Raw genomic sequence first — 25,446 nt, 5'->3', positions numbered from 1 at the left:
GCACATACTGCTTTTTTATTATTTATTTATTTATTTATTTATTTATTTGGCTGCGTTGGGTCTTCGTTGCAGTGCATGAACTCTCTCCATTTGTGGCGAGTGGGGGCTACTCTTTGTTGCAGTGCACGGGCTTCTCATTGCAGTGGCCTCTCCTGTTGCAGAGTACAGGCTCCAGGCGCGCAGGCTTCAGTAGTTGCAGCTCGTGGGCTCTAGAGCTCAGGCTCAGTAGTTGTGGCGCATGGGCTTAGTTGCTCCGCGGCATGTGGGATCTTCCCAGAGCAGGGCTCAAACCTGCTAAGAGAAGTTTCTCTTCCACATGATTACCCTGAAGCAGTCTATAATAGCTTCTTAACTTCTTCCCAGTATTATAGCATTTGTTAGCTGGCAACAGTGAGAGCCAAATCCACAATTTGGATTTTGAATTTAGTAAGTGGTAAATCATTTGTAAGACCCAAAATACTCAAAGCTACAGCAGCAACAATATCCTTCCCAAGCATTTCAGAAGGATCACAAGCACACTGCCAACACTTATTAATTGCTCTATAAAAAGACACACATGAAGGCATGAGCCCCAAAGGTCTGATGATGCCAAAGCATCATTACGATTATTAACTGTCAATTAACTCTGAAGCAAAAGCTGCTCATGGAATTTTTACATAATAATCTTCCAGGGCGTCTTCATATTTTTTAGGAGTCTTTGTCCAAATTAGGGATTTTCTTCCTCCTCTGACAGTTTGAATGCCACGTTGAATTGGCCTATTCTGCATGTCTCTTTCCCATATGTAACAGATCAATATTCCTGCCATTTAGAAAAAAATACCAGACCAGAAATAACTCTCTGCGTGTCTGTCTTTCACCATCTATAAAATGGGATTAACAGTCTTAGGGAAGAGTCTACCCAGTGGGACGCCTGTAAAAACAGGTTTAATTATTTTCTTAAAACTCTACAGTATCCCTGAGAAAGTCCAGAACATGAATACTTCCCAAAAAGATAATAAGAGGTGATTATTTTTTAAGGATTCTTACTGTACAGCTATTAAAAAGTATGTATCTGAAAATTATTTTAAAATATGATGACATGGGAAAATGCTCTTAACATATTTTTTTAATAAATTTATTTTTAAAATTTATTTTTATTTTTGGCTGCGCTGGGTCTTTGTTGCCGTGCGCAGGCTTTCTCTGGTTCCGGCGTGCGGGGGCTACTCTTTTTTTTTTTTTTTTCTGCGGTACGCGGGCCTCTCACTGTTGTGGCCTCTCCCGTTGTGGAGCACAGCCTCCGGACATGCAGGCTCGGCGGCCATGGCTCACGGGCCCAGCCGCTCCGCGGCATGTGGGATCTTCCTGGACCGCGGGGGCTACTCTTCATTGCGGTGCGCAGGCTTCTCATTGCGGTGGCTTCTCTTACTATGGAGCACGGGCTCTAGGTGCGTGGGCTTCAGTAGTTGTGGCATGTGGGCTCAGTAGTTGTGGCATGTGGACTCTAGAGCACAGGCTCAGTAGTTGTGGCGCACAGGCTTAGTTGCTCTGCGGCATGTGGGATCTTCCTGGACCAGGGCTCGAACCCGTGTCCCCTGCATTGGCAGGCAGATTCTTAACCACTGCGCCACCAGGGAAGCCCTCTTAACATATTATGAAGTGAGAAAACCAGGCTACCAAACTGTAAGAATGGAATAAGGCCAATTTTTAAAAATAAGAGTGGATAAGCCACAAATCCATGAGCACGTAAGGCAGGATGAGAGAGTGGTCAACAGTCTAAGGTGTAAGTTTATGAGGGGTTTGGGGGTCAGGGGAGAAATGATAGGGAAGAAAAATGACAGGAAATATATATATTATATATTTATATATACAATATACATATACATAATATATACATATATAAATATGTATTTGTGGTGGGGAAGTGTATAAAATGGGGGGATATGAACACAAATGTTAAGTTATCTCTAGACAGTGGCATTATTTTCTTTTATTCACTTTTCTATAATTTCTAGATTTTCTACAGTGAATATATTATTTTATAATAAAAAGTTATTTTTGAAAAGATCTTTTAGGACTTCCCTGGTGGTGCAGTGGGTAAGAATCAGCCTGCCAATGCAGGGGACACAGGTTTGATCCCTGGTCCGGGAAGATCCCACATTCTGCTATTTAAAAGAAGACTATAATCAGGACTTCCCTGGTGGTCCAGTGGTTAAGAATCCATCTTGCAATGCAAGGGATGCCCATTCGATCCCTGGTCAGGGAACTAAGATCCCACATGCAGCGGGGCAACTAAGCCCGTGAGCCACAACTACTGAGCCTGCACTCTAGAGTCCATGAGCCACAACTATTGAAGCCCACGTGACTAGAGCCAGTGCTCCGCAACAAGAGAAGCCATCGCAGTGAGAAGCCCACGGACCACAACAAAGAGTAGCCCCCACTTGCTGCAACTAGAGAAAAGCCCGCACAGCAATGAAGACCCAAAGCAGCAAAAAAACAAAACAAAACTTAAAATAACTGATTATAGGCTTCTTTTTAAAATTATTTATTTATTTATTGGCTGTGTCAGGTCTTAGGTATGGCACACGGGATCTTTCGTTGCGGCATGCAGGCTCTTCATTGCGGTGCGTGGGCTTCTCTTTAGTTGCGGCACGAGGGCTTAGTTGCCTCACGGCATGTGGGATCTTAGTTCCCTGACCAGGAATCGAACTGGCATCCCTTGCATTGCAAGATGGATTCTTAACCACTGGACCACCAGGGAAGTCCCGATTATAGGCTTCTTTTAAATAGCTAGCTCCTCTATACTACATTTATAATATGATTTTTATTATCACAGCTGCTGTGCAAAGTGAGACACACCTGCTTAACTTGTTGTTTTTGTTTTTGTTTGTGGTACGCGGGCCTCTCACTGCTGTGGCCTCTCCCGTTGCGGAGCACAGGCTCCGGACGCGCAGGCTCAGCGGCCATGGCTCATGGGCCCAGCCGCTCCGCGGCATGTGGGATCTTCCCGGACCGGGGCACAAACCCGTGTCCCCTGCATCGGCAGGCGGACTCTCAACCACTACGCCACCAGGGAAGCCCTAAATTGACTTTTAAATATCAATGTTGAATGTGTCGAAGTACTGAAATTATCAATATTTTTACTTACAGAATGTCTTACAGCCTAATTTGCCCAAGACCAGATACCTCCTTTTTTTTTTTTTTTTTTTTTTTTTTTTTTTTTGTAAATTCAGGAAGAGCTTGTAACACGATCCCATTTCAGTCAAATTGAAAACCTGGGTTTAAAAGCGGGTGTTTAGAGTTAATAGGGGGTTTGGAGCTCACTCTTCCTAACTACTCATCTGGACTAGTTCAAAATGCTCTCACTGGCTTGCTTAGTTCTGGTAAAGGTCTTTCTGATGGGCTTCAGGGAACGTTGATTTAGAAATCTGAGTGTCATTCTAGAGTCACCTACCAGAGGCTGTACCTGACCAGGGGTTCTAAACACAGGGGTCAAAGGACACCTGAAACTAAGAAGAACCGCTGCTGGTACAGCTTTTCAGGCAGATGGTGCTGCTGTCTGACTGGCCTCTGGGGAAGCCGGCCTGGCCCTCTGCCTCCCTCTGCACAGGCCCTTTGGCTGCCCACCCTGCCTCATCTTTCCCCCTCACCTGCCTCACTTTCAACCCATCACCTGCCCCCTCCCCAGCTGTGTCTGACTTTCTTTAGTGATCCAAAGACGGGAGATGTCAGAAAATGACAAGGTATGAAAAGTAACAACTCTGGCGGAAGCAACCCAAGTGTCCACTGACAGATGAATGGATAAGCAAAATGTGATATCTGGATGCAGTGAAATATTACTCAGCCTTAAAAAGGAAGGGAATTCTGACACATACAGCATGAGCGAAACTTGAAAGCATTATGCTAAGTGAAAGAAGCCAGTCACAAAAGGACAAATATTGTATGATTCCACTTATGAGGTACCTAGAGTCGTCAAATTCACAGACATAGAACATAGAATAGAGGTTACTAGGGCTAGGGGAAGGAGGAAATGAGGAGTTATTGTTAATGGGTAGGGAGTTTCAGTTTCGCAAGATGAAAAAGTTCTGTAGATGGCTGGTGGTGATAGTTGCATAGTAATGTGAATGAATGTATTTAATGCTGCTGAACTGTCACTTAAAAATGGTTGAGATGGTAATTTTTATGTATATTTCACCACAATAAAACAAACAAACAAATAAACTAACATCTCCCAGCAGAAAGTTTAGGAAACCCTAACAACACTTTTTTTTTTCTTTTCCAAAAGATCTAAATCACGAGCAGTTCAGATTTCCTGACCAGAGTGTTGGAAATCAAAGACAAGTGCTTATTACTTCTCAAGCATATCCTGTTTTGTTCCACTCATTATAGGACTGGCTTAGCCAGTAAGTTATATCTTTATTTCTCACTCACAAATCAACAGAAATTATAAGCGGATAAGTAGGATTTGGGCATCTAGTAAAAGTATAATTGTACTGGTAACTTAACTCTAGAAGATGCTCTTAGCAATTCAGGAAATTGCTAGCTGCTTTTCCTACCCTCTGTAAAATGTCTAAGTTTTCAAACATCTCAGATGTCTTTGAACCCTTTTAAAAAGTAAGATAGTATCATTGTACTTTACTACATACTCATCTATAAATTCATTCGTCTTAATAAGTAAATAACATTGATGGAACCCCAAAATTCAGTTATTTGAAACGCCTACATACATTGAGCTGCATAACAAGAAACTAGACAAATACTTGACTTAATTATAACGTTTGTTCCAACACCCCTAACTTTGTTTGAAGGAGAGATTGCCTTATTCAGCTGAATGACTTCTTTAACAATGAACCATTCATTCGCTTGTGATTGCACCAGGAGAGAATTACCAGTTCTTCCAAGTAGCTTTTGAAAACAAGACACTAGCCTTTTGGGGGTAAGGAAGGCTGGGAACAGGTAGGGGGTATGAAAGTGGATCTAGATTAATTCAACGTGGACCACCCAGGATCAGGAAGCCAGTTCCAAATTGAGGTCTTTGGGGACTTCCCTGGCAGTCCAGTGGTTAAGACTCCACGCTTCCAACACAAGGGGCACAGGTTTGATCCCTGGTCAGGGAACTAAGATCTCACATGCGGTGCAGCCAAAAAAACAAAAAATTGAGGTCCTTTATCTGAGTTCTAAACTGGTGGCCCTATGCCTATTTTTAATGCTAAGAAATCTTCATCACACTGAAGCAGCTGATACTGATTGGTTAAACAGCCAACTAAAAGTAGAATCTTTATTCCAGGTCTCCTGACTTCAAATGTTGACTATAAACCTACAGAGTTGTAATTATAATATTTAGTATTTAAATAGGAGATAAAGCATTTGCCTAAATCTTAATGATCCAAAGTATTAGCTTGCTATGACTACTGTAACAAAGTACTGCAAATTGGGTGGTTTAGAGTAACAGAAATCATTGTCTTATAGTTCTGGAGACTAGAAATCCAAAACTGAGATATCAATAGGGTTGACTTCTTCTGAGGGCTGTTAGGGAGAATCTATTCCATGCCTCTTGCTTAGCTTCTGGTGGTTTTCTGGCAGTTTTTAGCATTCCTTGGTTTCTGCTGCATCACTCCGATCTCTGCCTTCATGTTCACATGGCATTCTCCCTGTGTGCATGTCTGTGTCCAAATTTCCCCTTTATAGAAGGACACCAGTCATATTGGATTAAGGACCCACCGACTCCAGTATGACTTTGTCTTAACAAATTACATCTACAGTGACTCTATTTCCAAATAAGCTCATATTCTGAGGTAGTAGGGGTTAACTCATAAATTTTGAGGGGAAACAATTCAACCCATAACACAAAGATATGAAAGTTTGTTCCACCTTTGCAAGCCGAATAGTTTACAATTGATGCTTTTATTCCAGTAAGTCCTTGGGACTAGGAATGGTTTTCAAGACAGTAAAGTTTGCTGTACTGTAGAGACACTTAATACTTTATGGCAGATACATTTCCTGGGCTTCTATGTGGCTAAATTTACTTTATTCTCAGTCATAAGTAATCATGAGTACTTCATGAATTATTGAGTCAAACGCATGCCTGGAAGCCATTGCTTATATTCAGTTTAAAGGATGCAACCATTTCATTGGCATTGTGAGAGTGAGGGCAGCTAATGAATTGTGTCCACAGAAGAGCCTGGTCCAGGTGGCACATGCTGTACTGCCACTGGTAAAAATGGGTTTGTGCAAAAATACAGTTTGAAGAAAATAATCTATTTTAGTCAAGAAATGTAGACAGGGAACATGACCTGTTACTAACTTGGGTGAACTTATTCTGGAAACCTTTTCTGCTTTAGCATTCAAAGGCTGATCCCAGGAGAAAACATTCTGCTCCTCAACAGGTGTCTTGCCTGGTTCATTTATCAACCATGAAAATCACGTCGCAACTCACACACACATGGATGCACACATATATATGAAACAATTTAGGAAACAAAACTTACCCATACTACAGACAGTGTCCTCTAAGTTTTTCTACTCTATTGTATTCTATTTTGTTTGTTAAAAATGTTGGTTGTGTGGGCTTCCCTGGTGGTGCAGCAGTTGAGAGTCCGCCTGCCGTTGCAGGGGACATGGGTTCGTGCCCCAGTCCGGGAAGATCCCACATGCCGCGGAACGGCTGGGCCCGTGAGCCATGGCCGCTGAGCCTGTGTGTCCGGAGCCTGTGCTCCGCAACGGGAGAGGCCACAACAGTGAGAGGCCGGCCTACCGCAAAAACAAACAAACAAAAATGTTGGTTGTGTACCACTCAACTAGGTTCATGACCTGCTAAGGGAGCCTGTTTGGGAAAAAAATCTGATGTAGAATATATACCCAGGGCGAAACTGCAAAGTCCTAGTTACATGCATGTTGAACTTTACAACAAAACCAAATGGGTCTCCAAAGTCATTATACCAATTTACATTCCCACTAGGGATGTGAAAGACTTCCTGTAGCTTTACCTCCTCGCCCACACCTGGTGTTGTCAGTGTCCTTAATTCTTGCTAACCTGGTAGGTGTAGGTGTCTCACTGAGGTCTGCATTTGCAGTTCTCTGAGGAATAATTAGCTTGGACTTCTTTTTGATTGTATCTTCACAGTCTCAGCAAATTGCCTGTTCACGTCTTTTGCCCGTCTTTCTGTTGGGGATTTTTTTTTTGTTTTTTTTGTTTTTTTTTTTTGCGTACGCGGGCCTCTCACTGTTGTGGCCTCTCCCGTTGCGGAGCACAGGCTCTGGATGCGCAGGCTCAGCGGCCATGGCTCACGGGCCCAGCCGCTCCGCGGCATGTGGGATCTTCCCGGACCGGGGCACGAACCCGTGTCCCCTGCATCGGCAGACAGACTCTCAACCACTGCGCCACCAGGGAAGCCCTCTGTTGGGTTTTTTACAAGGTGTCAAACAATTTGCAACACTCTATGACGTTTTGCTCATTTAACACAGGGCTTAAGTGGGAAGATTATTCCTTTGGGGATGGATTGGGAGTCAAGGAACTTGATCTGGTATGAAGGAGGTGTAAGGGGAAAACTGGGACCTCATTTCTGGTTTACTACCGAGCCCTTCTATTTACTCTTGTCAGGAATACTCTGCTCTCTTAGCTAGGTTCAGGCCCTTTTCCCCCTCCTTTCTTAACGCATGATAGCTGTTGGGGACATTTGCAGTGGGAGGTGTCATTCCTCACTGACACGGCTTGAGGAAGCCAGCCCACTTCCCCCTTCCCTACCACGTTTGTCTTCTTCCCCAGCTGAACAGCGTGCGCCTCTGCTGACTGGGCACTGGGATTATGGGCTCCTGTACGTTCTCGAGGCTTCTTTTGAGGTCATCCATAATTTAGTCCTAAGTCGAACTTCTGGATCTTCTCTTTCACACACCCCTCTCTTCCTTGATATTTCACCATAAGAGGTGAGAGAATCGCTGGGCACTGGGTGCTGGTAATAACGGTGCTCCGACCAGCAAGCTCGTGCCCTTTGCCCGGATCTGCGCCTGCCTCTGGGTCAGGGTGGACCTTGTCCCACAAGGGCTTTTGTCGCAGTGCAGTCCATGGAACCACTTCATAAAGTAGATGATATTTTCCCATGGTAACCATGTTATAGTTGGGGGGGTTGTGTTGTTAACTAAATCAATCATAAATATAGCCACCCCAATATCACAAAAACAAAACCCCCCAAAATACACAAGCCTCTGTAATAATAAATGAAATGAGTCATTGCTACCACAGAATAGGGTTTACAGAAGACCTTACTCAGAAAATGAGTGAAGCTCAGATTTGCCACTTCTAGGATCTGGAGCATGACTTCATTGTTACAAGGTTCAGAGTGGTCCTAGTTTGGCTTTGATGAAATTATCCTGGCTAGTAGCTTTGGGCCCTGCTTCCCACAGCTCAGGGGTCCTCAAACTGGGTTTCTTGGAGCCTCACTGTTCTGGGGGAAAACCTTCAAGTGGACATAATACCCCTTGGGTGTTGGCCTCTAATGTGCCATGACAACCAGAGCAGGTAGCTGGAGCTCTGGGCCCTCTCCTCTGTTTCAGCCAGAGCAGCCCTTTTGTTTTCTTATTTATAACTAGAATCCCATGTAAGAATGTATTTATAAACGAAGCTGCTTTTTTAAAAGTTTGGAAATCACTGCGGTTCACCTGGAGGCAAAGGTCCTTAGAACAGTGGGCTGTAGCCAAAGAAGAAGGGCAGGCTGGTATTTGCTGATGGTGTCTTTTCCTTCAAATGGACATGCAGTTCCTAAGGAACCTTTTTGCTTTCCCCTTCCCATGATATTTCTAATGGCTGGTCAAGGGTCTATAATTTCCCCTGTCCCGGCTGATATGGCCTTCTGGTTCCTTATTGTAGCAGACTGCCCTTGTCTTCCCAGATCTGTGTGCCCCCTTCTCCCCTGGTGATGGAGTTGCGACCCACACATCCCCACCCAGCCAGGGGTTTCATTTCCCAGCCCCCCACGGTTCAATGTGGCTCCGTGGCCACGTTCTCGACTGTGAGTACCAGTGATGTGTGTAATTCCCACATCACTTGCTTAAAAAGAAACTGCTTATCCAGGGCTTTTCTTTCACTCTTCCCCTCTCCCACAAGCTGAGGGCAAATATGATGGCGACCCTGCACCCCACGTGCAGACAAGGACAACTCTGGAGGAAGATAGAACAGCAGATAGAAAGGATCAAAATGTTTGATCACATTTTACAATAGAAATGAAGAGTTACGGAGACTGCCCTGGCAGTCCAGAGGTTAAGACTCCGTGCTTCCACTGCATTATGTCTCTTGATCTTCGCTTCTTGTCCTCGTGCCACTGTTCAGATTCCTGCTTTCCTTCCCGAGTCTCTTCGCTTGAGCCTTGCCCTTATGTGAGAGTCCGTTTTCTTCATCTTTCAGCATCGCCACAATTTCCCTCTCTTTACTGAGCAGACCCAGCTTTCTGTCTGATCGTACTCCTTGGCTTCTTTTCCTTCTTTGCCCCATGTCAGCAGAACATAGAAACAGAAAGTGGGCGGGAACCTTTTGGGTGACAGACAGCCCATAAGATGCCAAGACAAACAGGACAGATTGCTTGGAAGTACAATCGTATAACATCCAGGGATAAATGAGTGACAAGCTAAAGACTGGATTTCTGAAAAAGACCACCACCTCCACTGTAGATACTTGGAACCAGGGTCTCAAAATGAATGACTGCAGGGAAGGCAACAAATTCTCCTAAGAGGGCACACCCTCCGCTGTTCATCCATTTTTCTGGTGACCACCTTTCTGGTTGAAAAGAAATAGGAAGGGGTTTCCCTGGTGGCACACTGGTTAAGAATCTGCCTGCCCATGCAGGGGACACGGGTTCGTGCCTTGGTCCGGGAAGATCCCACATGCCATGGAGCAACTAGGCCCGTGGGCCACAACTACTGAGCCTGTGCTTTAGAGCCCGTGCGCCGCAACTGTTGAAGCCCATGAGCCACAACTACTGAGCCCACGAGCCACAACTACTGAAGCCTGCGTGCCTAGAGCCCGTGCTCCGCAACAGAGAAGCCACCGCAATGAGAAGCCCTCACACTGCAACAAAGAGTAGCCCTCGCTCGCCTCAACTAGAGAAAGCCCGTGCACAGCAACGAAGACCCAACCAAATATAAATAAATAAATAAAATTTTAAAACAAAGAAAAGAAATAGGAAAGCTGTACTTGAGTTTCACGTTGGTGCTTTTTAAGATCCAGCAGGAGTTCCACATTCTTTCATTGCTTCCTAGATTTCATTCTCTTCACCCCTTTTCCTCCTTTTTTTAAATTTAAATTTATTTATTTATTTATTTATTTTTGGTTGCGTTGGGTCTTCCTTGCTGTGCGCGGGCTTTCTCTAGTTGCCGCGAGCGGGGGCTACTCTTCATTGCGGTGCACGGGCTTCTCACTGGGGTGGCTTCTCTTGTTGCGGAGCACGGGCTCTAGGTGCGCGGGCTTCAGTAGTTGTGGCTCGCGGGCTCTAGAGCGCAGGCTCAGTAGTTGTGGCGCACCGGCTTAGTTGCTCCGCGGCATGTGGGATCTTCCGGACCAGGGCTCAAACCCGTGTCTCCTGCACTGGCCAGCGGATTCTTAACCACTGCGCCTCCTGGGAAGCCCCTCCTTCTTTTTAAATCAAATCATTTAACAGACAAGGGTCAGAGCTAAAAATAAGTGCTCCGTTTTCAGAGCTACCTATGATGACATTTACTGTATTCTTAGGTCTTTGAAGTCGACACTCCAGACACACAGGCATGTAGATACACATTTGCAAAATAAAACCTCAGCTCACAAGCAGCTTCCGGAAGCTTGTGGTATTGCTTTGAGCTGAGGACTGGACTTTTCCAGGGGCTACTCATCCAGATTGCTGCTGTGCTTCCCTATCACCTTTCACCCAGGGGTCTTACCTAGATTTGTAGCCCAGCATTGGTGCTCATACCTCCCCAAGGAGGTATTCGTAACTGCTTTTAACAGAAGGAAACTGAGGTCCAGCAAAAAGAGACAACAGACCGAGTGAGTGGGGAAGTTTCCAGACAAGTTAGAAATAAAATTTATTTTGTGTAAAAACCAGGAACGCATGCTTTGATCTGTTTTTCTTTTGGCTGATAGCCAAAGGTGGTCAACATGCAGAGGGTTAAACGTGGGGGAAGTAAATTCAGTGGTGTCGGTTCAGGACACAACATGTTGGGAATGAATAAGAGAAAAACAGTACTCTCACTAAGTTTCGTAACTCCAGCAAACTTGTGGATATGGGTTAACCGAGGCTGGAATTCCAGAACTCAAGTTACCCAAGTGTGGCAAGCCAGGGGAATTTCTGTTGGTTGGATGGGAAATCTTCAGTGTCAGCATTCGTGTTCAACTGTACTCAACATTTTCACCCAGTATGTACGTAACTTTCTTTCCATTTTTATGTTGATAAGGAGCCTACAGTCTGGAGGGAACAGAGGAAAAGGTCTGTATCCACCAGACTGAATGTGGCCACCGGTCATGAAGAACGCTGACCGTGTCCATTCCCAATCAGCTCCTCATGCCTGGCACTAAAAGACACTGGACACCTCAGGCTGCAAGGACTTCAAGGCAACGACCACATCATGCATTTGTCACTTGATCTGTGAGCTGCCACAAGTCCCCAGCTGGCTGTGTTAAAGTGTTCCACCTCCCCGTTGAGCTGGAAGTCCCTTGAGGGCAGGGACTTCCTCATATTCCTCTGCAGCTCCCGTGGGGCACCATGTTGATTTTCCATCAGTCAGATTTCAGTGGGGAAAGCAGAACCACTGGTGAGTATCACAGGATGTATCGGGCAATTATGGGAGAAGCTGGGGAAGTAGGGATACCTAATGGGGAACTGGAGGGCTGGTGCCTAACCGGCTCTCCTGAAGCACTGGTGTGAATGGACCAGTCAAAGTTTGCCAGGAATAGGGGCAGCCAGGCACATGCAGCTGCTGGAGTAGAACTGTGAAAGCAGAGCTGGTAGAGAAGCCCATGGAGAATTATTGCCTTTGCATCTGGTGGTTGGGCCTGGGGCCACTGGACCAACCGTCAGAAAGAATTGCTGGAGAGAGTCTAACGGTGGTTGCCAGGGGCTGGGGGCAGACATTAGTCAAAAGGTACAAAGTTTCATTATACAAGATGAGTAAGTCCTAGAGGTCTCCTGTACAGCAACGTGCCTGCTATTACCAATACTGTATTGTATACTTAGAAACTGGCTAAGAAGGTAGATCTTAGTTTAATGTTCTAATAATACCAAATATCACACAAAACAACAACAGTAATGTCAATAATAATAAAATAAAAAGGGTGTGAAGAAACTTTGGAGGTAACAGACATGTTTATGACATAGATTATGGTGATGGTTTCATGGGTATATACTTATCTCTACACTCATCAAGTAGTATACATTAACTATGTAAAGATTTTTTTTTTTTTTTTTTTTTTTTTTTTTTTTTTTTTTTTTTTTTTTGCGGTATGCGGGCCTCTCACTGTTGTGGCCTCCCCCGCTGCGGAGCACAGGCTCCGGACGCGCAGGCTCCGGACGCGCAGGCTCAGCGGCCATGGCCCACGGGCCCAGCCGCTCCGCGGCATATGGGATCCTCCCAGACCGGGGCACGAACCCGTATCCCCTGCATCGGCAGGCATCCCCTGCATCGGCAGGCGGACTCTCAACCACTTGCGCCACCAGGGAGGCCCTGTAAAGATTTTTGTATGTCAATCATACCTCAATAAAGTGGTGGAAAAAAGAAGGAAAGAAAGGAAGACAGAAGGAGAGAGTTGCTGGGCATGGAATGGGAAGGAGCAAGGACACACTGGAACCCACCAGCACTTTTCCATCTGTCTGTCACCACAGGAAACCACAATGACCTGCACAAAGCAGTGGCCGTTGCTTTACTTCCACCTTCCAAATCTCGCCCCCATTTCTGTTTGGGCCAACTCTAACCCAGAACCATACAGAGAAGGGGATTCTGGGAAACCATTCCAGCTAAACCAAGTAGACACAATACAGTACAGAATCATCACAGATATGCAATAGTCTCTCTGAACTCATCTGGTCAGTTTCTAGCATCATTGGGAAAGTTCTTATCTAGAGTCAGGAGATGAGTCTGGTCATGGTTCTACCTCTAAAATTGTGTCCTTAGCTAAGTTGCTTAACCCCTCTGCCTGACAGGTCCTCAGAGGGGGAAAGGAAAAATGATTCATCACCTCTTAAGAGGTCCATGCAGAGGTGAGGGAGTTAGGATGTTAGCAGTGAGCTTTGATAACTTCCATCCAAAAGTTCTGAAGGATGCTAGATTCTGCAACATTGTTTCTCTCAGATTTTGCTAGTGTGCATTTAAAGCATGTCTATTTAGAGCTGAATCTCCTGGCTAAAGTATGGGTTTGACAGTCAGAAATTCCAGCTAGTTTTTCTCTAACTATAATCTTGGCGTGCTATAAAATTTGGAGCAAGTCATTAAACCACTTGCTGTCAACATTTACTTATGTACAGAATGGGGATAATAACATTCCAAGAACAGCAGTTGCCCACTAACTCAGTGCCTTAAAGAAATGAAGCCCCAGCAGAGCGACTGTAAGCTTTACCAGAGCAGCGTTCTACAAAATTTCCAGGGCTTGCTCTGTTATCTCCTTCTTGGGGCAGTATATAAGATTGTTCCAGAGTTTATGAAGCCAGCAAACCTGCCCCATTTCACCTCCAGCTGAAGCTACAGCTGAAGCTTCCTTTAATGATGTAATATCAAACTCAGAAAAACTGGTTCCAGTCCCATCATCTGCAAAGCAATAAAGAGTGTCCTTCCTTGCTTGGTCCACAGGATGTGGTGACAGGGAGCTGAAGAAAGGTGGAGGAGATGGATTCAGGCCAGGGTGGAGGAAGCAGGCTCTAACCCAAGCTGATTACCCTCTCCCGAGACCAACTAGTTTCTACAGAGGAGCGGGGAGCCCTGCCAGAGACCTCCCTCCAGAGACCACAGCTCTGAAGAACATAGAACACAAACTGCACCCCTTGCATGTGGTGGGTTAACTTCCCGGCAAACAGAGGGTTAGGAAAAGAATGCACAATATTTCCCCTCACATTTTGACATGACATGAGCGACATGTCCCATCCTAGGTCTGAGTACTTTAGTGCCTACCCTTAATAATCACTATCTGGGGCATTAAACGTCTCAGCTCTTTCTACCTGGCATCCATAAGTGTCAACCAGAACGCACTAACAGGGCTTCCCTGGTGGCGCAGTGGTTAAGAATCCTCCTGCCAATGCAGGGGACACGGGTTTGAGCCCTGGTCCGGGAAGATCCCACATGCCGCGGAGCAACAAAGCCCGTGCGCTACAACTACTGAGCCTGCGCTCTAGAGCCCACGAGCCACAACTACTGAGCCTGCAGTGCCACAACTACTGAGCCCGCACACCTAGAGCCCGAGCTCTGCAAAAAGAGAAGCCACCGCAGTGAGAAGTCCTTGCACCACAACCAAGAGCAGCCCCCGCTCACAACTAAAGAAAGCCCGCACACAGCAACGAAGACCCAATGCAGCCAAAAAAAAAAAATACATACATACATACATTAAAAAAAAAAGAACCCACTAACAAATGTAAACATATGACATTTGAACACAAAGTCATATCTCTTGCCCTCACAGGTGACAAAGCTCAGAGTAGTATTTTTTGCCCTCAGCTTCCCACCGTTAGCCAGTTCATTTATAAAGGTGAAGCCTTGGGAATTCCTTGGCAGTCCAATGGTTAGGACTCTCCGCTTTCACTGTCGAGGGCGTGGGTTCAATCCCTGGTCCGGGAACTAACATCCTGCAAGCCGCACGGCTCCCCCAAAATAAATAAGTAATAAAATAAGGGTGAAGCCTTGCACTGCACCATGCACGTTCTCCCCCAGGTCTCTGTGATCCAGGGGCACGTTTCAGCAAGTTGGCTGGTGAACAGTGAGTGAGGTCTGAATATTTATGTAGAGTCAAGGATGAACACATTTTGGTACTTTAAAAGCCCAGCATAAAAATAGCAGTAAGAATATTTCGTGATAAAAATAATCAAGTCCAAAGTCCTTTATTAGTATCTCCCTTTCTTGATTGGAAGACTTTCATGTGACTTACAGCGTTTGGGTCCAGTGTCATGTTTGTTAAGTTTATATAGTAACCAAAACGCCGGATAAATATTTATATAGTTACAAAGCTTTCAACAGGCCCCAAACTTGGAATAATCCAAAAGAGAGCAAAATGCTCCATTTGGGGCAGTGGTAAATCCCCTGTTGTCAACGTGACTTGGACGTCGGAAAGAAAGGAGTAAGCCCGAATGGCTCCCATATGTTTTGCCAAGAACAGCCTTTGAGGGGTGGGGGCAGAAGGGAGAACAGAGGAAGGGCTGCAGTGGACGGTCTGCACTGAGTGTCCCAACAGTCTGGTAACGGGCAGAGCATCATTTTGCACTTGTCAGCTGTTGCCCGGTGGACGCCTGAGTGATAAATGAATAATGGGAGCCACGGGGCTCTTCTTACACTAAAAAATTCATTGCATATGGTTCTGGCCAGTTCTCTATCCCACGCTCTCTTTTGGTCATTATGGAAGTACATTTGTTCCCCGGGCCATAAAAAAGAGTATTACAGCTTTTAGAAGAGAATTGAGGCCAACAACTTAGAGATTCACTCTTCAGGGACATGATATAAAGGACTCATATCGGAACCCGGGATGCAGGGTCATCGAGAAAAGTCCTCAGGCTCACTGGGGCAGGGTCGTAGAGAAAAAAAAGAATCTAATGAGGATTGTTCCTTTGAATCCATAAAGACCCAAACGTGCACATTTTAAACTGGTAATCATTTGAGAAATTTGACAAGACAGAGAAAGTGAGTCAAGGATGCTCCCAGGCATGTATGCATTACAAAGCAGCTGTGGGCTGACATAAATTTGGGGCCAGTGATCTATAAAATAGCAACAGTAACTGTACTGACCTCACAAGGTTGTTATGAGAAATAAGTGCAGCAATATAGAAGCTGCTTAGCATGACACAGGCACAAAGTAAGGGGTAATCCATGTGCACTATTAGTATTATTATTACTTAGCTTTGGAGACACTGCCTCACTACCTGCACAGCAAGGAGAGAGTTCATACTAGATATATTTAGCTGAAACAACTGGAACATTTAAGCAGAAAATCTTCGCAAAGGGCTCGGACCTGGAGGAAGCATGTGTAAGGTTCTGTTCCCCGAAAGCTCTGGCCTAGGGGCATAGACAGTCTCTCCCCACCCAGGAGAGAAACCCTACCCTCACTGTGGCTAAGTTAGCAGAAGGCTGGCCTCCTAGGAATGGAGGCCATGAGGGCCTTTTCGTCCTTGAATAGTTCAAAGCATTTCTGGAAGCTTTGCTTAGTGGGGCAAGGAACACTTGGAGAAACCTGAAATAGCCCTGGCAGGGCTGATGGCCAACAGCTGCGGCCATGGCAGTTGCTATGTCCCACATCACTGCACCTGACCCCAGGCACGGGGATCCCTGACAAATGTTCATGAGAGCCTCACAATTTTTATCTGTCTGGAAGCCAGTGGGAGGTGAAAGGGAGCCTGATTTTGGTCCCCAACACTGGCACCCTGTCAACACCATCACATCCCCCTCCTGTTACCTCTCTCCTTGCCATGGAATCCCAGGCTTTGGAGCTATACGAGGAATATTATTTTATCCTGTTTTCAGGACAGTTTTCTTTCACCTCGAAATTCAGGTAAATTCCCATCAAAATAGAATTTTATACCTGGTGCTATCTGAATATGGTTTTGAACACTGAATATGATTTGAACAAGAATAATGATGCAAACTGCCAGTTATTAAGCATCTGCTATATGCCTCTGAGTATTGTGGGTGCTTTATATATACCGTTTCACTTCATCTTATAAGTGTTACTTCTAGTACCAAGGTTACACAGCTAATGAGTGGCAAAAGTAGAATCAACTCATCTTTCTCCTCCGTAGAAGGTTACCTGCTTTTTCAGAAGTCTTTTCCTTCTTAAAAATGGTTTATAAACTTTTCTGGTTATAAAAATAATGTATGTTCATATTAGAAAATTCAGGAAATATGAGATGCCTAACAGATAGTAATTCTGCTACCCCATGTAACTGCTGTTTACTTAAAAAATTTTTTCTAGTGTGTTTTTCTGTACATGTATTTATAGTATTTCCCCTTTTCCAAAATTGGGATCATGGAACTTTTTAGACTTTCCAAAGATTTTTAATTTCCTTGAAATACCAGGAAGGCTGTTTTACCCAGGGAAACAACTATGGACTTCTGGAGTTCAAATATAGTTCAGAAAACTGACCACACAGTTTCCAAGAGGTGACTAAATTTGGCAAAATGCCTTTTTCCACCCTGATAGAGGCTTTAAGTGCCTGGTCGTTTGTTTTTCTGGCAGCAGGACCACTCTTCAGTGTAACCAATGGCTATTCATGTCATTAGAAGTTCTTCGACCTTTTTAGGCATTAATCATGCTCCAGATGTTACAAACATTTAGTGACTGAAAATGAACATACATTAAATTCTTCAGCTGCTGCCGCAAGGTCACAGGGGTTTCAGCTTCAGTCTCTTAATTTGGAGTTTCAGCGAGACCCCATCAGGGGGATTTTACCCTCATTATAAGCCAAGGAGATTTCATTACACACATATTTTAGTATTTTATATTTTCAGTTAGCCACCCCAGTAGTGAATGTATGCCTTTGAAACATGTCTCCTTTGATAGATAGCCCTTCATGGGGTCCTTTTGTGGGCATGAGAGATTACACTGTTTTGAGTCTATCTTTGCCCCTGAGATAGCAACCAGTAGCATTCTTCCTACTTTGATCAAATAGAATTATTTTTAGTAGAGGCTGTTTTGCTTGAAAGACAGCTTATAATCTTAAAAAGCCCTTTACATTGTAGACATATGGGTTGCTTGACAGTGTGTGGCTAGAATTACAATGTCTTCCCTGCCCAGAAGACTACCTTTGAATGCACCCTTTCTGCTCCTGTATGTCTGTAAAGATAAATGAAGCCCTTTGGTGCCGCAAATAGTAACTGTAGCATCCATCATTTGTGACAACCACTTCCTGAACTTCATCCCTGAATGTTGTATAAACCATTCTTATTGGTCCTCACCAGAGCTCAGTGGGGCCAAAGGAAGTGATCCGCAGGCAGCAGTAGCAGGCCGGAGGCTGTACCTTCCCATGACTTTCACATGCTTCTTTACACAACTCCGTCCCATAATTTTACACGTTCACTTAACAAATGGAATGCACCATCTATTTCACTGGAGCCCTGTTGGATAAATATGGAAAAAACGTGGGAGCTATGTCATGAACCACAATGGGTTTGCGCTCTGTGTAATTTGAAGACAAGATTCCTTTGCTGTGTGTCACTTACCTCCTATATTACCACCGTCGTCCCATATTTCATAACCATCAATTCTTTGCCAGTGCCCACATGCAAAGATGGGTTTGTATTAAAAAATAAATGAGAACAGCACATTCTGATGTGGTGTAGTATATCAGCATTTTCCACCCGAAGCCTCACTGCCTGCCCTTCCCCTTTTAGGAAACAAAGGATACAAGGTAGAGCTACTTATCCAGTTACAGCTCCCGGTGAGATGGGTGACCAGATGTCAGAAAGAAAAGAAAAGCCTTTTTCCTTTGAAATATCTAAATGTCCAAAGATGGGAACAGTCACGGGGTGGGGTTGGGGGGAGAATACTGTGCTATGCAGTTTGATCTAATTCTGTGGACCATCCATTTCCAGTTGGAAAGCTCAATTACTTTCAACTGCCAGAATCAAAAAACCAGACTTAACAGCGGTTTCAACATACAGAGCTTTAGTTACCTCCCAGAACGAGGAGACCGGAAGTGGGCGGTCCAGGCCGAGTCATGCAAGACTCAGGTTTTCCTTTCTGCTCCACCAAACTTACCGTGTTGGATTTCTTCCTTGTGCTTGTTGTCTCATGGTGGCAAGGTAGCTGCAGCACCTCTGGGACTCATTTTTAAGGTAGGAAGAAGAGGACAGGGCCATACTAGCCAGACAGTGGTCTCCTCTTACCTGGAAAGCAAAAGGCTTCCCTGAACGCTAAGCGGATCTCTGCTGTCTTCTCATTGGCCAGAACAGGGTCACGTGGTCACTCTCAATAGGCTTAAAAAATGAGTTTTAGCTGGGCGCACGGCTAACTTGAGCTACAGTGTGGTTGTGTTAGTGCAGAAGAGCGAGGAATGGGCGCAGTTTAGTCACATACCTCCCACAGCTGCTCTCCTTAAGATGCTACTGAGAGGATGGCACCGCTGAGGGAAGGGCACAGAGGTAGAACGTACTGACCTCTTCGGAGATGTGACTGTCCCCGTGATGTGTTCTTCCAGGCACAGGAATCACAATAACCCTTGCTATATGAGAACAGTCCCAAACTTTTTGTTCATATGTGAAAATTTCTATAATAGATTGTTAATTCCCCATTGCAATTGTTATGAAAACTCACTGTGTTTAAATTAATGGGAAAGGGGCTTCCCTGGTGGCGCAGTGGTTGAGAGTCCGCCTGCCGATGCAGGGGACACGGGTTCGTGCCCCAGTCCGGGAAGATCCTACATGCCGCGAAGCGTCTGGGCCCGTGAGCCACGGCCGGTGAGCCTGTGCGTCCGGAGCCTGTGCTCCGCAACGGGAGAGGCCACAACAGTGAGAGGCCCGCGTACCGCAAAAAAAAAAAAAAAAAAGAAGAAAAAAAAAAAAAAGAATGGGAAAGTAAGTGTTCTTTTTAAAAGGTTAATCTGACTATTTTACCCCTCTGTTTAAAACTCTTCCAGAGCTTTCCATAGCTCTTAAGATTAAACGTAAAACCCTTGGCATGACCTTTAGAGACCTGCAGGACTTTATTTCAGCAGCCTCCCATCTGTCTCTCGGCCTCAGGGCCCTTGCATAGGCCCTTTCTTCTGCCCAGAAACCTTTTTCCCCACTATGAGCTTTGCACCCCTGCTTATCTTTCTGCTCTAAGATTGAAGATTCCCTAGAGAAACCTTCCTTAACCTGTCAGGCTATCTTGGGGCACCCTGATATGAACTCCGAGTACTCTAATCTTCCTCTTAGCATTTATCTAAAAAAAACTAATTAATTTACAGTGAGTTTTTCCAAGTCTGCTTCCCCTGCTAGAATGTTAGCTTTGAGAAGGCCCTAATGTTCTTGTTTATTGCACCTGGTTTATTGCCTGCTGTGTAGTAAGCACTTAACAAATATTACTGAATGAAAGAAATGAAATTCTAAAATCATGAAACTGATTTTGGTGATGATATGCACTTGTGCTGCTCAAAATATAGTCCTTGAGCTGGTGCTAATCTGCAAATTGCTCCTTGTTAATCTACCACAAATATAGAAATTGAAAGTGTTTAGAAACTTTTATAGCAATTTAAAAAGTGTTGTCACTCAATGGTTTGGAAATTTTAAAAAATAAAATAAAGCTAGTCCTTCAACACAGATGGTTTGAGAAGCTCTGTTATAGGTTACATACTACAAACTGTCATTACACTAGTGAAAGGCAAGCATGTCTAAAGCTTCTGGCACACTACTATATATAAAATAGATAACCAACAAGGACCTACTGTATAACACAGAGAACTATACTCGATATTTTAAAATTATAAGGGAAGAGAATCTGAAAAAAAAGAAGTGTATGTATGTATAACTGAATCGCTTTGCTGTACACCTGAAACTAACACATTGTAAATCAACTATACTTCACTTTTTAAAATTAAAAAATAAAATAAAGCTGCAGGAGCTCCACAGCCACTGCCAGCAGCCATCAGAAGCTGTCAGAGCAGCACGAATTGCCAGCAAGAGGAAGCCATACAGCCCCACCTCCACCTCCTGAGTGAAACCCTGTCTCCCTAACGTCACAGCAAGTTATTTAACTTGGACACGTCCTTTCATCATTTGTGCCTCAGTTTCCTCATGTGTCAATGGGGATAACAACAGAACCTACTTAACAGGGTTGTTGTGAACGATTAAGCAGAGCAATTGTATGCCAAGCATTTGGAGACACATGAGTATCTGATATTATTATTACTTGCAATACATGAGAAAGCCATTTTGCCAAAATAAGAGAGGATTTTAAAACATGGTTTGGATTAAAATAACACTTGGGGTATAAAAGCACACTGAACAGAGATTGACATCAAACGCTGAGAACAAACAGCCCGCTGGGAGGATGTGAGGCTGTGTGTGCTGAGGCAGGCTGAGACCGGGTTCTGACCTCAGATCAAGGAAAATATCTGCACAACAGAGCTGGCATATTCATGCATAGTTCCTACATAGGAAAACTGGCAAACCGAGCAGTCAGAGAGCGAGGGATGAGTATGTGTTTTTTTACTCTAATATTCTGTTCCAACTCAGGGTAGATGAATTCTATCTATCATAAGGGCTGCATCCTCTTAGTTGAAGGCTTTAGTGTAAAATGCAAGTACAACTTAGAGTTTACATTTTAAGCTCTTGTCAGTCATTTACACTTTAGCGTGAAGAAAAAAATCTGAACGGAGCTTGGATGGGAGCCCTTTGCTCACGTCTTACCCTAACTAGGCCCTTGTTCCCTAACCCTACTCCCACCCCCTGCAAATCCTGCCCATTATACACAGTGTAGCCTTGCTCACAGCTTAAACTTGACTAGCATTTCCTTTTTATTTCTTTGGCTTAGAACAAAGTCATTTATTAGATTTTTTTATTTGAGTATAATTGCTTTACAATGTTGTGTTAGTTTCTGCTGTACAACGAAGTGAATCAGCTATATGTATACATATAGCCCCTCCCTTTTGGACCTCCCTCCCATTCCACGCCCCCCATCCCACCCATTTAGGTCATCACAGAGCACTGAGCTGAGCTCCCGGTGCTATAAGGCAGCTATCCCACTAGCTATCTATTTTACACATGGTAGTGTATTTATGTCAAGCCTAATCTCCCAGTTCATCCTGCCCTCCCCTTCCCCTGCTGTGTCCACAACATCCATTCTCTATATCTCTAGAGATCTCTAGAGATTCTCTGCATCTCTATTCCTGACCTGGAAATAGGTTCATCTGTACTATTTTTCTGGATTCCACATATATGCGTTAATATGCGATATTTGTTTTTCTCTTTCTGACTTACTTCACTCTGTGTGACAGACTCTAGGTCTACTTCCTTGGCTGTCGAGCCTCGCTGTTCTCCTACATCCCTGATAGGAAGTATAGGCTGTGCCACAAAATTTAGCACTTATTTATTTATATTCTGCCATCCACTGTTCCACGCTGTTTTGGGGTATTTATCTTCATTGCATCTGCAAGTTCGAGGACTCCATCTTACACTTTGGGTCACCCCTCAACCCTAGGCACAAGGCTGCATACAGAATAGTCCTCAATAAACTCTTGTTGGATCACGAGGAAGGTGAGGCAGAAAACCTGGGACATCTGTGTCAGTAGAGTGTAGGGGTAAGCCTGGATTTGGGGCTGGAGAAGGTCGTTGTGACCTTAAAGAGAACATTTTCGGTGGGGAACTGAAGTGGGGGGCAAGGAGGAAGGAGCAAGAGGGTGGTGAAAACAACAGAGGCAAGAAGTGTAATAGAAAGTGTTCTTTTTCCTATGTTTTTTTTTTTTTTTTTTTTGCGGTACGCGGGCCTCTCACTGTTGTGGCCTCTCCCATTGCGGAGCACAGGCTCCGGACGCACAAGCTCAACGACAATGGCTCACGGGCCCAGCCGCTCCGCGGCATGTGGGATCTTCCCGGACCGGGGCACAAACCCGTGTCCCCTGCATCAGCAGGCGGACTCTCAACCACTGCGCCACCAGGAAAGCCCTCCTATGTCTTTTTTGCTGCCTCCTTCCTCTTTATTTTTTTCTTTCACTATTATTGAGATATAATTGACATATAGCACTGTACAAGTTCAAGTTGTTCAGCATAATGACTTGACTTAATATATTATGAAATGATTGCACAATAAATTTAGTTATCCATTATCTCATATGGATACAAAAAATGGTTTGTTTTTTTCCTGGTGATGAGAACTTTTAGGATCTACTCTCAGCAACTTTCAAATATACCACACAACAGTGTTAACTAAAATCATCACGTTGTACGTTACATAGTACTTATTTATCTTATAACTGGAAGTTTCCTTTTGACCACTTTCCTCCAATTCCCCCTGCCTCTGGTAACCACAATGTGTTCTCTTTTTATATGAGGTGTTTTTTTTTTTAATTCCATATGTAAGAGAGAGCATACAGTATGTGTCTCTCTAACTCGTTTCACCTAACATAATGTCCTCAAGGTCCATTCATGTTGTCCCTAATGTCAAGTTTTCATTCATTCTGTTTTACGGCTGAACAATATTCCATTGTATATATACACCACAGGTTCTTTATCCATTCGTCCATGGATGGACACTTCAGTTATTTCCATATTTTGGTTATTGTAAATAATGCTGCAGTGTACATGGGGGTGCAAATATCTTTTCAAATTAGTGTTTTCATTTTCTTCAGATAAATGCTCAGAAGTGGGATTGCTGGATCACATGATCAATTAAAATCAAAAATTTTAATTTTTTGAGGCACTTCCATACTCTTTTACATGGTGGCTACACCAATTTACATTCCCACCAACAGTGCACAAGGGTTCCAATTTTTCCACATCCTCGCCAACACTTGTTATTTCCTTTTGATGATAGAAAGTCCCTTTTAAGAAGAGTTCATCAGCAAAAGCTATTGGAGGAGGCCATAAGGAGCGAGGTTTTCAAGAGAAAAGAGACCTGAGCTTGTTTGTATGCTGGAAGGAATGAGACCACAGACAGGAAGCATTTGTAGGTGAAGAGAAAAGGGAGAATTGGTGAATTACCGTCCCCAAAAGGCATGGGATCAAGTGTCTCAAGAGAGGGGTTAATCTTGTTTAGAAGGAGGGACCCCTGCTCTTCTGAGACAGAAGGGAAGGAAAAGTGGGTGAGGACACAGAAACACTGAGAGGTGGAACAGTAAATGGATGAGGGAAGGAACTGGCAGACTTGACCTTCTTAAAAAATTGAGAATCTAAGTTCCCTCCAAGGGAGGGCATCCCACCTCTTCTCACCTGTATCCCAGAGTTTGGGGCTTGATAATAGTGGAAAGAATGTTCAGAGCAGGTGCTGAGATATCAGCAAAGAGGTGCTTAAAAAGGGTACTCAGCAACTCTGAGGACGCTGCTTTAACAGGCTGCCACAGATGTGCATCAGACCCAAGCGGATCACTAATCCATCCGGCAAGTCTGTGTCTGGCACCTATCTTCTGCTGGTCTTACTTAAAGCCTTAGAGATTCAGCTGTGAACTAGGAGATTCCGTGCTCTTCTCAAGGAGTTTGTACACTGGAGGAGAGACAGACAAGCAAATATGTAGTTCGTGGACACAGTGCAGGGAATATTACAATAGGGGTAGATACGGGAGCTGTGCAGAAATGACTCCAGTCTTGAGAGAACTAAAGGCTGCGAAGATTTATTCCAGCCATGGTGAGTGGCAGGATCAAAGGCCCAAAGGCAAGAAAGGGCCCTGCATTTTTGGAAACTGAAAGTGGAGCAGTGCGCCTGGAGGAAAGAGAAGGTGACCAGTCAGGGAGGTGGGAGGAGCCCAACCTGTCCCTCCAGGGCCCACCTAACATGCTCCAGGGTTTTATCCTGCAGGGAGAGAGGAAGTTTGGAAACAAACAGGCCTGCTTAGAGAGTAGTGACAGTGGAAATGAACAGAAGTGAATAGATTTGAGGGGTTTATAGGAGGAATAATTGACAAGGCTTGTTAATTGATTGGATAAGGGAGAAGTGTAGGAAGATTCTCAAGTTTCTAGCTTGGGCAACTGGATAGAGAGAGGTGCCACTCACTGAAAGAGAGAAACAGGAAGAAAAGCTAGTTTATGGGGAAATATGATAAGCTTATTTTTGAACATATGGTCTTTGAGAGGCCTATGGGAAATGTAAGTGGAGAAGGCAATGTATAGTGTATGCATCTGGAGGCCAGATGAGAGGTCTGAGCTGGAGGCACTAAATTATTGGTCTTCAGCGTGGGATGATAAAGGAGGCCACAGAGTCACTGGGCTGAACCAAGGGACAGGGGAGAGTAAGAAGAGAAGAAGACTGAGGCTAGAATAAGAGAGACCATAACCACTTAGGGATGGACAGAGGCTGAAGAACCCACAGAGGAAGAGGAACTCGCACAGGAGACTGATGAGGGAAAATAGTAGGAGGAAAAGTAGGAGGCAAAGATGAAAGAGTGTGATGTTATGGAAGTCAAGGGAAGAAAAGGCATTTCAAGGAAGGGACAATTAACAATGTCAGAAGCTGAGGAGAAGCCAAGGAAGAAAAGACTGAAGATTGTCTGTGGGGTCTCAAAGCCACAGGAAGATTTTAGTGAACTTGGTAAGACTGGCTTGGAGGAGTGGTAGGTGGATTCAGAAAAAAAGGGAGGACGGAAAGACAGTGAGAGGGGACCACTGTTTAAAGAAGGTTAGGGACTTCCCTAGAGGTCC

This window comes from Mesoplodon densirostris, chromosome 2 (genome assembly GCF_025265405.1).
Source record: "Mesoplodon densirostris isolate mMesDen1 chromosome 2, mMesDen1 primary haplotype, whole genome shotgun sequence".
Classification (NCBI taxonomy): Eukaryota; Metazoa; Chordata; class Mammalia; order Artiodactyla; family Ziphiidae; genus Mesoplodon; species Mesoplodon densirostris.
Note: the sequence above shows the minus strand (reverse complement) of the source record.